This window comes from Chelon labrosus (assembly GCF_963514085.1).
Source record: "Chelon labrosus genome assembly, chromosome: 13".
NCBI lineage: Eukaryota > Metazoa > Chordata > Actinopteri > Mugiliformes > Mugilidae > Chelon > Chelon labrosus.
This window is the reverse complement of record NC_140346.1, coordinates 23149935-23163380: the sequence shown is the minus strand read 5'-3', so window position 1 is coordinate 23163380 and position 13446 is coordinate 23149935. Positions and strand designations below refer to the sequence as shown.

The 13446-nt window shown below is 43.2% G+C and overlaps 1 protein-coding gene across 3 annotated transcripts in view; it reads right to left on the bottom strand.

Moving 5' to 3' along the window:
- stard13b (StAR related lipid transfer domain containing 13b) overlaps window positions 1–13446 on the bottom strand; it is a 58099-nt gene that overhangs the window by 29169 nt on the left and 15484 nt on the right. The window lies entirely within an intron of this gene.

The window sequence follows — 13446 nt, the reverse complement described above, 5'->3', positions numbered from 1 at the left end:
ATGGGGCCCGGGAGGACATATTTGTACAGAGTTCCAATAATTTGTCCCAGGAACACAAGGAGAGCATTCCTGGCGTGATTTCATTACCATGCACTTCTCTAGAAAGGTTAAAATATCTTTTATAGTAACCCATATGTTAACAGAACCCTCTTGAAGACGACTGTGCAAAAAGAAACCATGAAACCATCCAGATCATGGTTTAAAATCATGTTTAAAAGACAACTGGACTTGTTTGAGCTTTTCTTGAAGACATCAACCTTCCATCCTCAACTATTTCAATCCAACATGATAAATATAATAAAGTAAAAACAGAACACGGTGTAATACATTTCCTATGTGGGCTATTTCAATCGGAGCATATATTAAAATACAGCTGTGGAAATTTAAATATTAGAGAAGCACCAAAATCAGTACCGATAGCAGCATCAAGTATTCGTATCTGTACATCAGCTCTAATAAATAAATTTGCCCGTCTGTTAGCTGGGCAGGTCAGACAGCTGTTAGTGACTTTGCTCTTTTAGCTCAGAGAAGCGTTTTCAGAAGCAGTCAGCAATAAAAAGATATAAAAAGTTGGACTTTTCAAACATCCGTCTTGGCTGCTCTGTTCTCGCCTGAGAGACGTTCAGGTGCAGCTCAACCAGCGAAGAAAAACACAAGACCTGTTCACCTTCTGGCACAGAGTATACTAAATTAAAGACGAAGTAATGCAAATGAAATGCAGTTTGTTAATATGACTGAAATTTATAAAAAAAAAAAAGGGACATTACAGGCCTGGTTTACTTAATTAAATAACTTGAAGACACTATACTAACATTCATTCAGTCAGTTTCAGACTAACTTGTCTGTTTCTGGATTTAATATTCAATCATTCATTCATCTTCTATAACCGCTTGTTCCTGTGAAGGGTCACTGGGGGGCTGGAGCCTATCCCAGCTGTTGTCAGGCGAGAGGCAGGGTACACCCTGGACAGGTCTCCAGTTTATTGCAGGGTTAACACAGAGAGACAAGCATTCACACTCACATGTACACCTACAGCCAATTTAGAATCACCAATTAACCTAACGAGCATGTCTTTGGACGGTGGGAGGAAGCCGGAGACAACCCACGCAGACACAGGCTGGATTTAATATTGTTTTTTCAAAAGAAGCGATGTCATGTCGTGCAACCCTAACATCTAATATGAAAAGAAAACTTGTTAGAACTCGATATTAGCGAGTATCCAAATGTAAAGTACACAAAGTGTGACCACATGTCAGTGGAACGGCCCTGAAAAAGACTAAATTCACTGTTAGTTTCCATTTCTATGGACTAAATTAACTTAAAAGCTAAATAAAGTACAAATAAGTGTTGTCTCGTAGGATGTAATGTCACTGTCACCTTTTTAGACATTGCTTCTATTCCAACATGAGCTTTTAAAGCCAGGTTTGGAATTTTACGGAGAGCACTTGAAGGCATCACGGCCTGCAAACCATGCAGCACTCCACCACCACAAATACACACTGTTTACTTCACTCAAATGACAGTCTCCAGTCCAGTCACTCACTTCACAATAACCCACAAAACCAGAGGACTTAGAAATCCTACATGCAACATCAGAATAATTATAGAGAATCCTGCATCTTTGATGATCAGTGATGCCAGATCACTTGATACAAAAAGCATTTAATTCCAACTATAATATTAGTTTTTGTAGGCTATCAGGTTCAGCCTATTTCTTTTTGCACACAGACCTATTTATTAACTATTCTGACCTAATTTCACACCAGGGCGATGACTATTATTTCAAAGCTTAATGAGAGTTCAGCGAGTTCTCCCCAGGTACGTTAGAGTAGGTCAACCCTTTAACAGAAACAAGGATTCAGTTTCAGGACCATTTACTTTTGTTGATACAAAAACTTGCACCACAAATCCTTGAAAATAAAAAAAGCTCCTCAGGTCATGTTTGAAAGAATACTAAGTTATTCTGCCTGCCTGCCTGCCTGCCTGCCTGCCTGCCTGCAAGACAACAGCTTCAAAAAATCATTCTCGCATAATTATTTCAGGAATTTCCTCCTATTATTGTGTGCCCGTTCAGGCGGCGCATGACCCAGGAGCAGTGATATCATATCAGCTGAATTCATGTCTCGCTCAGCAGCTGGGATTACTGTTATAACAGGTATAAATCCACTCTAAACACACAGCGTCAGCGGCTGGAGATTGACATTTTTTAAATGAACAGCCCTCGGACGACCTCAGTTTGCCCTCTCAGTATGAAGCTGAGGTAATATTACTTCATTTCAATAAGGAAACAGTACCAGTTTGCCGTTGAGCAGCACACATGATTTACACATTATAGCAAGGTCACAAAAGAAATCTCAGCGCCAGAGGAGGGTGCAGCCGAACGGGAGAATATTAATGAAGGGCTGGGGTTTCCATTTGTCCTGTCTAAAAGGGGGAAATTATGTGCAGTCATGAAGACCCAGAAGCTACAGAGACTTATGATTTTAATGCATCTGACATGAAAACATTATCAGCTACACCGATTAGGCATAACATTATGACCGCCTTCCTAATATTGTGTAGTTCTTACTTGTGCCTCCAAAACAGTTGTGACACATCAGAGAATGGACATGGGCCTTCTGAAGGTGTCCTGTGGTGTGTGACAACAGGATGTTGTTAGCGGTTGGCCTTTGGGGGCCTCTGTGGATCATCCCACAGATACTTGATCAGTTTGGGATCTAGAGAATTTGGAGGCCAGGTCAACACCTTGCGCTGTTCTTCATGTTTTTTTGTGTTGTTACTAAACTGGTTTTGCTGCCATCAAGGAGTGTCATTGTTATGGGGTGGGGGGTGCCTGGTCTGGTCTAGGAGGGTGCTACATGTCTAAGTAACATCCACATGAATGAATGCCAGGTCCAAAAGTTTCCCAGCAGAGCACTGAATTGTCACAATATGGTCAAAGTCATTTACTGTACTTCTCCTGGCAGTGGTCATAATGTTGTGGCTGATCGGTGCATATTTTTGGTTATGAAGTGTGGCAGATCCGAATTCGTCACGAGTATTTTAAGGCTTGGCAAGTAAAGCAAAAACGAAAAAATATGTTGGAGAACTCAGATGCTCTTTTTGGGTTCAGCATGGGCCACCAGTGATTAGCATGTTGCTATTTTCAGCCCCGCTTGTTCAGACCCCGGACTAAAACGTAGCTTGGAGGTAAAAATACACACACACACACACATGCCAAGAGAACCTGTTTCATTTGATCCTGCGACTTTTCAGGAAGGGTCGGGGTTAGGCCGAGTCAAGCACCCCTTGTTTTCTGCAGCTCGTGTGAACCAGGAAGGCTGAATGTTGAATGCAAATTCTGATTATTTAACACAAATAAATGATAAAACCGGCAAAAATAACACACATATTGAGGAGTTGTTCCTTAATCAATCTTTAAAAACACCAACTGCCAGCTATCTTCCTAATCCTCTGGTGGATATAGTAGACTGACATGGGCTGAAAGCAGGATAATGAAGGATGTTGACGCTGCAAACAAGGCATCAATCTTCAGGCCCGGTGAGTGACCAGACAGGAGTGGACAGACAGAAAAACAGACAATACCGTCCCTGTCAGCCCCCCCGCCCCGCCCCCTCCCCGAGAGTAAAAGTGATGGAGGAAGCGCAACAACGAGGTTCTGACCTCTCTTGACATGAATCACCAGAAAGGTAAACACGGCCCACCGCCGCGCCTCTTACTCCTGAAAGAAACCACTTGCACAATAAAGATGAGCATTATCGCAGCGAGGATCGTTGTGGGTAGACAATGACTTAGCCTCTGGAGAAGTCCTTGGCAGGGGAAGCAATAGCAGATGCAAGGAGAGGAAACATCAGTCAGCTTGAGAATGTTTCCCCCTCGCTGACTCACCCACTTGTTTGTTTTGGCTGGGCAGCTTTCAGAGAGCACTCGTTTTCCCTGAAAAACTGGCACATTTGCTCAACTGGACTTCTTCTTCTTTTTTTTTTTGTCCACTCTCTCTCTTCCCCCTTCTTTCATAAACACATACAGATAAACAAACACATATTTACTTGTGCGCTAGTTATCTACATTCCTGACTGCGTCCACGTCTGGTGACTGATGTGGAATGCTGTCCCATAGCTGCAGTGGGAAAATCCCAGATGTGAGGAAACTGGTTTCTCCTCCTTGAATGGGTCATGTTGTTGGCCAGGAGGTCTTACACCAGGCCCCCTTGAAACGTCTGGGAGATTGCACTTCCCAGCCTAATGGAAACAAGGCTCGGGGAGCGGGGAGCGGGGAGATCTCCCCTCCACCTCCATGGCGGCCCCTGAGGGCTCGTCCCAGGCATGTGCTATAAATTTCCTGACCGTATATTCCCAAGTCGAGTTCATTTTTCCAGAGGAGCCACACATGTGGCGTATATCTGGGTGTAGATTATGTGGTCGGGGGAAGGAGGAGCTCACTTTGGTCCCTATCCATTAAAGTGGCCACTAATTCTGTTTTGTTAGAGGGCCATCCGTTGCAACGTCACGGCTTCTCCCTTTAGCGAAGTTTATTCTTCGGAGAATCGCTAATTCCCAAAGAGAGGCGATCGATGACGTCAAATCTATTTTTAAAACGCAGATTAAACACAAACTGCAGATTTAGATTTCACTCGCTTGTTACATAACTTCTTGCTTTAAAGTACAACATCAAGTTAAGGTAACAATTTCTTATTGCCATGAAACTTCTGCAGAGGTCGAAGCCCACAGGGGTCAAAGTTTGTATAAAGAGGCTCGAGGAATGCAAAGCTGGCATGACAAGCGTACGTGGCTATTGTTTAATTGAATGACAAACCATGTAATGTTGTCAGGGCTGAATCTGTTGAGGCTGCACTGCCCAAAAAAAATGCATGGGAAAACATTTACACCACTGTCCGGCACCTGGTTTCTATTAGAGAAATGAGGATTTAATCACAGAGGTACATTTCTCTCTCAATCACTTTAACTCCCTCCATTGCTCGTTGTTTTCTTTCAGACGTTGCAGACGTAAAATACGCTAATGTTTTATTGATTATGAGTAATCCTCAAGCTGGTTTTAATAATTCTCCTTTTTCCCACCGAGGCCTAATTTTCCCATCACCTTTCTGGTGGTGATGGGAAATGTAGAGTAAGGTTGGTTTCCCTCCAAGGCATCTTTAAAAATAAACTCAGCCGCCAGGATAAATCCTCATAAGTTACGTCTTGTGATATACTGTTGCATGACATTAACTTGAAACAAACTTAAACAGGAAGTTTGTGTTTATATTTCCAGATGAGCATTGTCCCAAGAGGGAGTCAAGTATTTGACAAAGACCAAAAGAAAACACGACAGCTGCTTAACATTAAAGCTACAGTATGGACTCGTTGTCTCCTGTTTGCCGTCTGTGACAAATGTCTTACACATATAGTTTTGCCTCCAGAAGTCTCAAGCTGCTACTCATGACTCTCAGACTGCTAACGTTTAATCGAAGCCACGCTGGTTCTCAACATGTGTGTGATAAATACTCTCAGACATGCTTACAAAGAAGAGACAAAACCGCACAGAAAAGATGTTTTTTTCTGAGTTGTTGCAAGTTTTTTACGCCTCCGCTTTGTGGAAAAAAAAAAAAAGATTAATTCGAAGGTTCTCAAATATCAATAATACGTGTGTGGACTCAATGTAATCACCTGGAGCGTTGCCAGAGACTCTGCTCAACTCATCAACCATGATAAGCTGGAAGTACAGTGCAGGTATTGTTTTCAAACTGAGACACAAACAACTCCTGGTGGGCCCTTAACTTTTTTTATTTTTTAAATCCAGAGACCAGAGAGGATGCAGGAAGTCTACTCTGCCTCTGTCTGCTATTGCTCTTTGATTACCCAGCCAAATTGTTTAATCAGGTCTGAAACCACAAGAAAGCTGCAGCGCTACACTGCCCCGGGACAGAGCCTCTTTTACTAGCATGCTGTGTTTTTTTTGTTTTTTTGTTATCTATGTACAGGTGGAAGCTCACAGCTATTTAAATCCGCAGCAGCATGGTCACCCGCGGCCTCCCTTCGGTGCAGAAAGGCACTGCGTTTCGGTGCGAGCCGTGCCACGTCCAGCCTGAGGATGCGGAAGGCGAGGGGCTGCGGGCCCAGCGGAGGAGCAGACTTCTTGCCTCCCTGCAACATCTGGAAACTCTGTGGTTTATGTGGGAAATTTGGGAGGCCGCTGAAAGAGCCAATGTAGTTATTGTATCTAAACCGACCCTGCGGAAATGTTCTTGGCTTGGAAACTGTGTGTGTGTGTGTGTGTGTGTGTGTGTTTATGCAGGAACACTGAGGTACTACAAAGTGGAGCACCAGGCCTGATACAGCTCTGGATGAAAAAGAAGTTATTGTTTGGATTCATTTCCAGCATTCACAGGAACAGTACATACACACTAAAGGAGATAACAGGAGGCGAGTGGGCTTAGTCACTAACATCCTGGTGTGGGACCCTGAAGTAGCGTGGCCCTTCCTGGCTCATTACTTCCTAAGTCTTGTTTCTGCCTTTCTTCTCACTTGGCAGCTGAGTGCTGGACCAACCTGTTAGCTTTTGTGTTGCTTCACACACACACACACACACACACAGTGCCTGTCCTTCTGCAACTGGCCTGCATCCTGACACGGCTGCCCATGTCTCCTTCCACTTAGTTTACAAAAAACAGGCCTAAATTCCTCAGCACACAGAGAAAACACTCTCACCTTGGTCTTTTTGAGGAAGTTGTTCCCCAACGGATTTACTGGCCGCTTCTTTTCTAAACTGGCAGTGTGGATTTAATTGGGAATCAGAACAATGAGCCGGCTTCCTCTCATTCAAGTCCATAAAATTTTGGTAGATTTGGTAGTTTTTGTTCAAACTGCTCTGCTCTGCACAAACATTGCACAATAACGGCATCAAACCAGACGATTTATTCTTGGCATCTAGCGATCATGGAAATTGTAGAACACGGTGATCTCATTCGGTATAAGGGCCTTGAAGGCATTATTAAAACGATATTATGTGCTTTTGTCTGTATGATAGCTGCTATAATTGCAACGAAAATGTTGAAATTGCAATAAAAACTTTAAAGGATTTCGGAGCGGGTTTACCAGATAGTACTCCAATGTTTTCACAACCTTGACAAATTACTGTATATACAAAGAAAAGTCCAGAAATACTACCAGGCTTCTTTTTTCTTTTTTTTTCTTTCCCCCCCTCCTTGCTTTCCCTGTCAAACAGCCGAGCTGGCCTCTGCACTCAGGAAACCACAAGTCATTTTCCATCTTTCCATGTGTGGAATTTTTCATGCACTCGTCATGCCAGCAGCAGCACCCTTTATAGTTTGAGCTGCATCTACAAATGACGACTCGCTTGTAAATTTAGCGCATGATGTCACTGATCTGGCTCAGGCGCTCAGGCGACGGACGAACGAAAAAAAAGCGGCGGCGCAATCTATTGAAAAGGCATTTCCCCGCGGTTTTAAATCGGGACGTTTCACATAGTCCAGGTCTCTCTAAAGTGTCAGAGCAGAGGGAAACACTGTGGTGGGGTTTTTCTTTTTTATTGCTGATCCCTCGTCTCATGCAGCAGACATGCTCTTTGGGGAAATACACAGGTAAGACGGAGTCAGTCGATGTATTTACAAGGACAATATTAGCATCTTATAACCAAGTTGACCTGAATGCTTCCTTCTGGTTTGAATAAATGCATTCCTTCTGTGCATGTTTGCTCAATGTGGGGTAAACAACAGGTGGCGTGAAGAGTTTCAAGGAGGAAGAGAAACATGCAGGTAGTAAAAGAAGAAGTTGTTAAAACAAGATGAAAGAAGACACGGGCAGCACCGTTGACATCTAGGCCCCATTGGTTGTCTTCTTCCTCTACTGAATGAATGTCAGTAAAGTTGGAGACAAAAAAGTATATCAAATTCAACTAATGAAGAAGTGTTTCTTCCCCATTTTCCCCAAATTAGTCTTGTTTCCCGTGTTTACATCAGACTGCACACACTTAATGTCTTATTTCCACCATTCGCTTCTCAGCTGGAAGCGGTCGGTGGAACAACACATTTAAATTTCCAAAGACGGACAGTTTGTCCCGTCGCTAATTCCGCATTAGCAACAAGAACACCAAATGAAACGTTCATCTACGGGTTACCAGTGCCCGCGGTTGTTCTTAGTATAGAAATGGCGCCGTGCACAAAGCCAGATCCATAAAGAAAACAGTTTACTCCTTTGGGTTCAGAGCAACTTGACTCTCCTACACACAACTCTGACCTCAACTCCATCCAACACCTTTGGCATGAACTTGAACTCTGGCTGCAAGCAGAGTCTTATCACCCTCAACATCAGTGGCTGACCTCACTAATGCTCTCGTGGCTCAAAGGGACCAAATCCCCGCAATCGGGTTTCAGCCTTTTGTGGAAAGCTTTCTCTAAAGAGTGAAGAACGGAGGGTATTATATCAGCATGGCTATTGGTTTTTGGGAGGCTCAGCCATTCCTCATGGCCATATGCTTACTGGATGTTGCCTGTTTTGCTACTGAACAGGAAAACGTGTTAGAAAGTGAACTCCCACTCACACAGCAAAGACATAAAAAAGTAGTTTAACAGTGATCTATTCCTTGGCCTCCTCCTGGGAACAATGTGACACTTAGCTAAGTTTGTGGTTGGCGGTCTGACTTTTCCTATCACAACAACAAAAAAAAGAAGGATTTATAATAAAAACAACAGTGAGGTCAGAATCTAGCAACGATCAACAACAGAGCTAGAAATCCAGGCCATCCAAAGCTACATCTGATTCTAATATTCACCCCAACAACCCGGCTCCTCTCGTACATGTTCTGATTACGGCTACGTAGGTGTCAGGCTATGTCATCTATTCCTCACTTGTTGCCATGAGTTCTCTTGTGATGTGTATATTATAGTCCCTAACAGGCCTCCAGAGACACAGAGAGAGAGAGAGAGAGACACTGCAGCTGTCTGAGGTCACAGTCGGACTCCAGCAGCAGGCAAGTGACCCCGGGTGAGACCGGAGTTCGGGGCTCCGAGAACAGCTGAGGAGCATGCGGCAGTCAAAGAAAACAGATACAACAACCCCGCTGTAATCCATTAGCAGCCATGTACATTATATAATACCCACTGGTGCTTCATCTATAGCTGGACGGGTGATTTATAATAGCAGTGTATACACGGGGCCCCGCGGAGGAGTCGTTTCACAGCGAGAAGGATTCTCATATTGGCCGCTCTCCTGCTGTGGGAGTCATGGGTAAAGCTTGTAAATGGCTGTAGCTCCACTGTGCAATTAATCCAAACCACCAGGGCCTGTTTAAAGTTGTCTTTCTGTCATGTTAGTCTTTATAGTTAATTGTGTATTAAAGAAAACATTTGTGAAGTTTCCAGTCGCTTAATATACCGTATACATGGTACTTGTAACACGGAGCAAGTTTTGTTTATACCTCTGTCGTACCTTGTGGAAGTGGAACCGTTCTGTAATTACGCCGCTAAAACCCGTGGTTGAATTTCTCCATGTGGTTCAAACAATGGCAACTGAACTGAAAGTCAGAAGATCGCGTTGGAGGTAATAGATGCGACAAAGAAAGGAGAGAAGACGTCAGAGTGGGCGATATGTAGGAGGCAAAAGGAGAAAGAGAGATCTTTCTTTGTCCAGCCGCTGAGAGACGTGGATGAAAAGTATATTTCTGAGGAGGCGCACGCCAGGGCTAAGGTGTTGGGTACGGCGAAGCTCTAACGCAGAAGAATGAATCAAGCTTTGGTCTGGCAATCTATCTAAGCTTCATTGTGTATTTTTTCCAATATCTGAGAATATCGTTCTTGCTCAGTATCCCTGTCAATCCTTTAGCTTCAAAACAGGGAGAAAATAAGACCCAGGTTCAAAAGTACCAACGTTATCCTAAACATAAAAATGTGATTTAAGAGCATTGTACTCACAGGAAATTTGGTAAAAGTGACAGAGTGAGGCATACAAATAAATCTTTGGGAGCTGCAATTCAGTGTGAGGCCACGGTTCTCACACTTATACTTATCTTCTTATATTTACTTGCCTTATAACACAGGATGTGCTAAATTGAAGTTATACTGCTCCCAATAGAACTTTTATAACATTAAAACATTTACCGCCAAGAGACGCCAGATTTACATGCAGCATTTCTTCTCACTTTCCCGGAGCAGGGGCGCCAACCAACAACACTTCTCTCAGCACCAATACATGTGGCTTGATTAGACGAACCTGACATGAGAATTGATAAAAGCCACAAGGCTGCGTTTGTGAATCAATCACCGGGTGACATTTAACACTGGCTATAAAAGAGAAACGCCAGCTAGGCCGAAACTCTAAAAAAAAACTAAAAAACACATCCCCTTTTCCAGCTTTTCTGCAGCTTCTCCCAAAGAGTCATTCACACCGACGTGTGAGAGGGACACTGGGCTTTACATTACTTTCCTCACAAATAGAACGAAGTCTCCGAGGGATTCACAGAGTTCCCTCTTTGTTTTCCTTCTAATCAGCAGCAAGAGATTTCCACATTGAAAGTAGATTAGCATATTTATTCAGAGCAGGGATCTGTGTAAATGTGCACAGACCTCGGCGGCTGAGTGAGTGGGAAGCCTCAGTCTGACAGTTTTGGGCCAGAAAGTGCTGTTTAAGCTGCACTTGCGTAATTTTCCCATCAGATCAGACCAGCCATTTGGAAAGGTGATGTTTATCATAACAAAAGGCGTGACCGTGTATTTATGGACTGTAAAAGTCACCGAGTTCTGCATAACTGCTTTTCCGTGGACCCTGTGTGTTTAACCATCTTCGCTGAAATTTTCCTTTTTGTTTTTTAATTTTCTGTCAGACACAAACATATTTACAGGATATACATGAACCGTGTGCCAAAACGTGAACGCATCCATTACAAAACCCACTAAATACGTGTTTTGGCGGAGACGGATGAAGGCACATCCATCCTCCTTATCTGTCCCGTATCTCTGGCAGAAACCTGGCTGGATGTGCAGCTTGCAGCATTACAGCGTCGGCGCGGATTCATTAATTCTATGACTAATATCAGTCGAGTCAAGTTTTAGAGGATGAACACTGTTGCCTCCTCTCACCGGAGGAAGCCATTCATTTCCACATGTGCAATTAAAGAGACAGTCGGGAATAGGTTTGAGAGGGAATAAGGTACATTAGGCCCACTCAGGACTTGAAAAATGCTCTATAAATGTTGAGTAATGCCGTCAGAAGATATACACTTGAGTTCGAAGATTATGCTTGATCCCCCACCCCTACTCTGAGCACATCCATATGTGGTTTCAGAAGGGGAGTTTTGTTCTTTTGGAAAAACAAAACAAGGAGTCAAGAAGGCTAAAAGGTCTAGTGCTTTTTCCAGAAGGAGAGTGCCTTACATGATCGTAAGTAAATCACAACAAGAAGGGAGAGCTATATTTAAAGCCTCTGCTCACGATCACATCAGTAAAGTAAATGGTTAAATGAGTTTGAGAGAGCGCCCCCTACAGACTGTGAAGCTCCTAATATGTTTGAAACATAGACTGTATAAAGATGGACGATGGAAAGTGAAGCCAAAGCAAGTAGAGCTCCCCCTGGTGGCTGGCTGCAGTATAGGTCATAAGCTCCTCCCCCTCCATGTCAGCGGATGGGACATGGGCCAAACTAAAACACTAAAATACACGTCAAATACATTTTTTTTTTCAAGAATGGTTTCTGTTAGGTATATAATGACAGTATAGACAATAACAGACAATATAATACTGATGTACACTCAAGTGTCAATTTTTTTGATAAGTTTTAGTTATTTGACGCTATAGAAACAGGATGTGACTACCAGTTGCCATGCCAACCGCTCCCTGAAGCAGTCCCGTAGGACTGTGAGAGTTGAGTTGGGGGGAAAAAAATGCAAGGAAGTTTGGCCAGTGCAAGGAAGTGGGGACGCATTGTACATATTTATACACAGTCTATGTTTGAAACGATGGACAATCTGGACTGCCTCGTTGACTCAACATTTACCAAGCTTTTGCACGAAGGAGTGAAAAGTTAAAGCTATTTCAAATGATATAACTATAACATGATCTATTTAATTATTAAATTGGGAAGAAAATCACTTTCCTTAAAGTTAAATTGGGAATATACAAGTTTGTGATTTTCTAAATACATATATATGAGTTTAAATGGATTCACTGTCCACTCAAGGTATATAATGAGTTTCTATTGTAAAACTGAGAATACGCTGCATATTTATAACCCAGAGAAGACATGGTTTTCTTACTCCTGCTTTTCTATTTTGGAACCCGACCCAAAGAATGTGCTTCCCTCTCCTGAACAATGTCAATTTAATGAGGTGGACATTGTTGTTATGGTCGATACTGAGAACCATCTGGCCGTCTCAGAAGAGGTTTCTGCAGCCCAGCTGTAAAATACAACCAGGGAGTATCACACCTAATGTGTCTGACTCTCTGCCAGCTTTGACCTTTTTACAACACTATCATTCTCCCAGTCATTTTATCATCAGAATCAGGTTGAAACCATATGTTCCTTTACTTGACAATCCAGCCCCAGGTCTGGTTTGTCTCAGCCAAAATAACCACATAAAATACGGTGGGAAAATAAACGTAATAATAAATGCATCTGAAGTGAATCTCATAGCAGGGTTGACAAACTTGTATTACAGTTAGTAATGACCAGCGATCGTCGCAGCGCAGACCACACATTAGTTAACGGCTCCATAAAAGTGACATGGATTTTTTCCAGACCATAATGTCCACTTGTGCGGTACCGACGCATACAACTGAGGTCATGTGAGAGTGCAACCTGAGTCTAAAATGGCATCCAGCCAAATCCCGCAGCTGCCCCCCAAGGGCCACATCACACCGGGCCAAATATTTCCCCTCAGCAAAACAGAAACAATGATCTGGCACGCTGCCTAATTTTAACTGCGTCCCTGCGAGTGACCAACATATGAAAGGCCTTTTAAAATAAGAGGCCGCGCACTTGGACATTCCCGAGACACCGGCTGGGAAGGGAACCCGCCGACACCTGTGGCCATCAGTCATATTAACATTGTCTGGGGACTGAGCAATGCCACCATGCAAGCCAGGGCCCAGTGCAGCATCGGCTTGCAGGGAGATCTTCGTGACGTGCCAGAGCTGAGCAGCACTTCACTTACACTATTACTGACTGTAGACTGAGACTGGAAACTCAGTGATGAAGCTATAAAACTGATCCAGACATAAAGTTTAAAGTTGTTTAAAGTTTCAGGGTTTAAAGTCTTCAAAGTCCTAGAGTGTAGAAAAGAAAATTCCTGGAGGTATCTAATCCATTTCCTATTCTATTTCTATTTGATATCTGATTCTGAAAATCTTATCGACTAGATATAGGAAAGGGACAGAACATCTGCACCCTGAAACCAGTCCAGAGTCTGCATCTACTGGATTTTCAGTCCCATTGTATG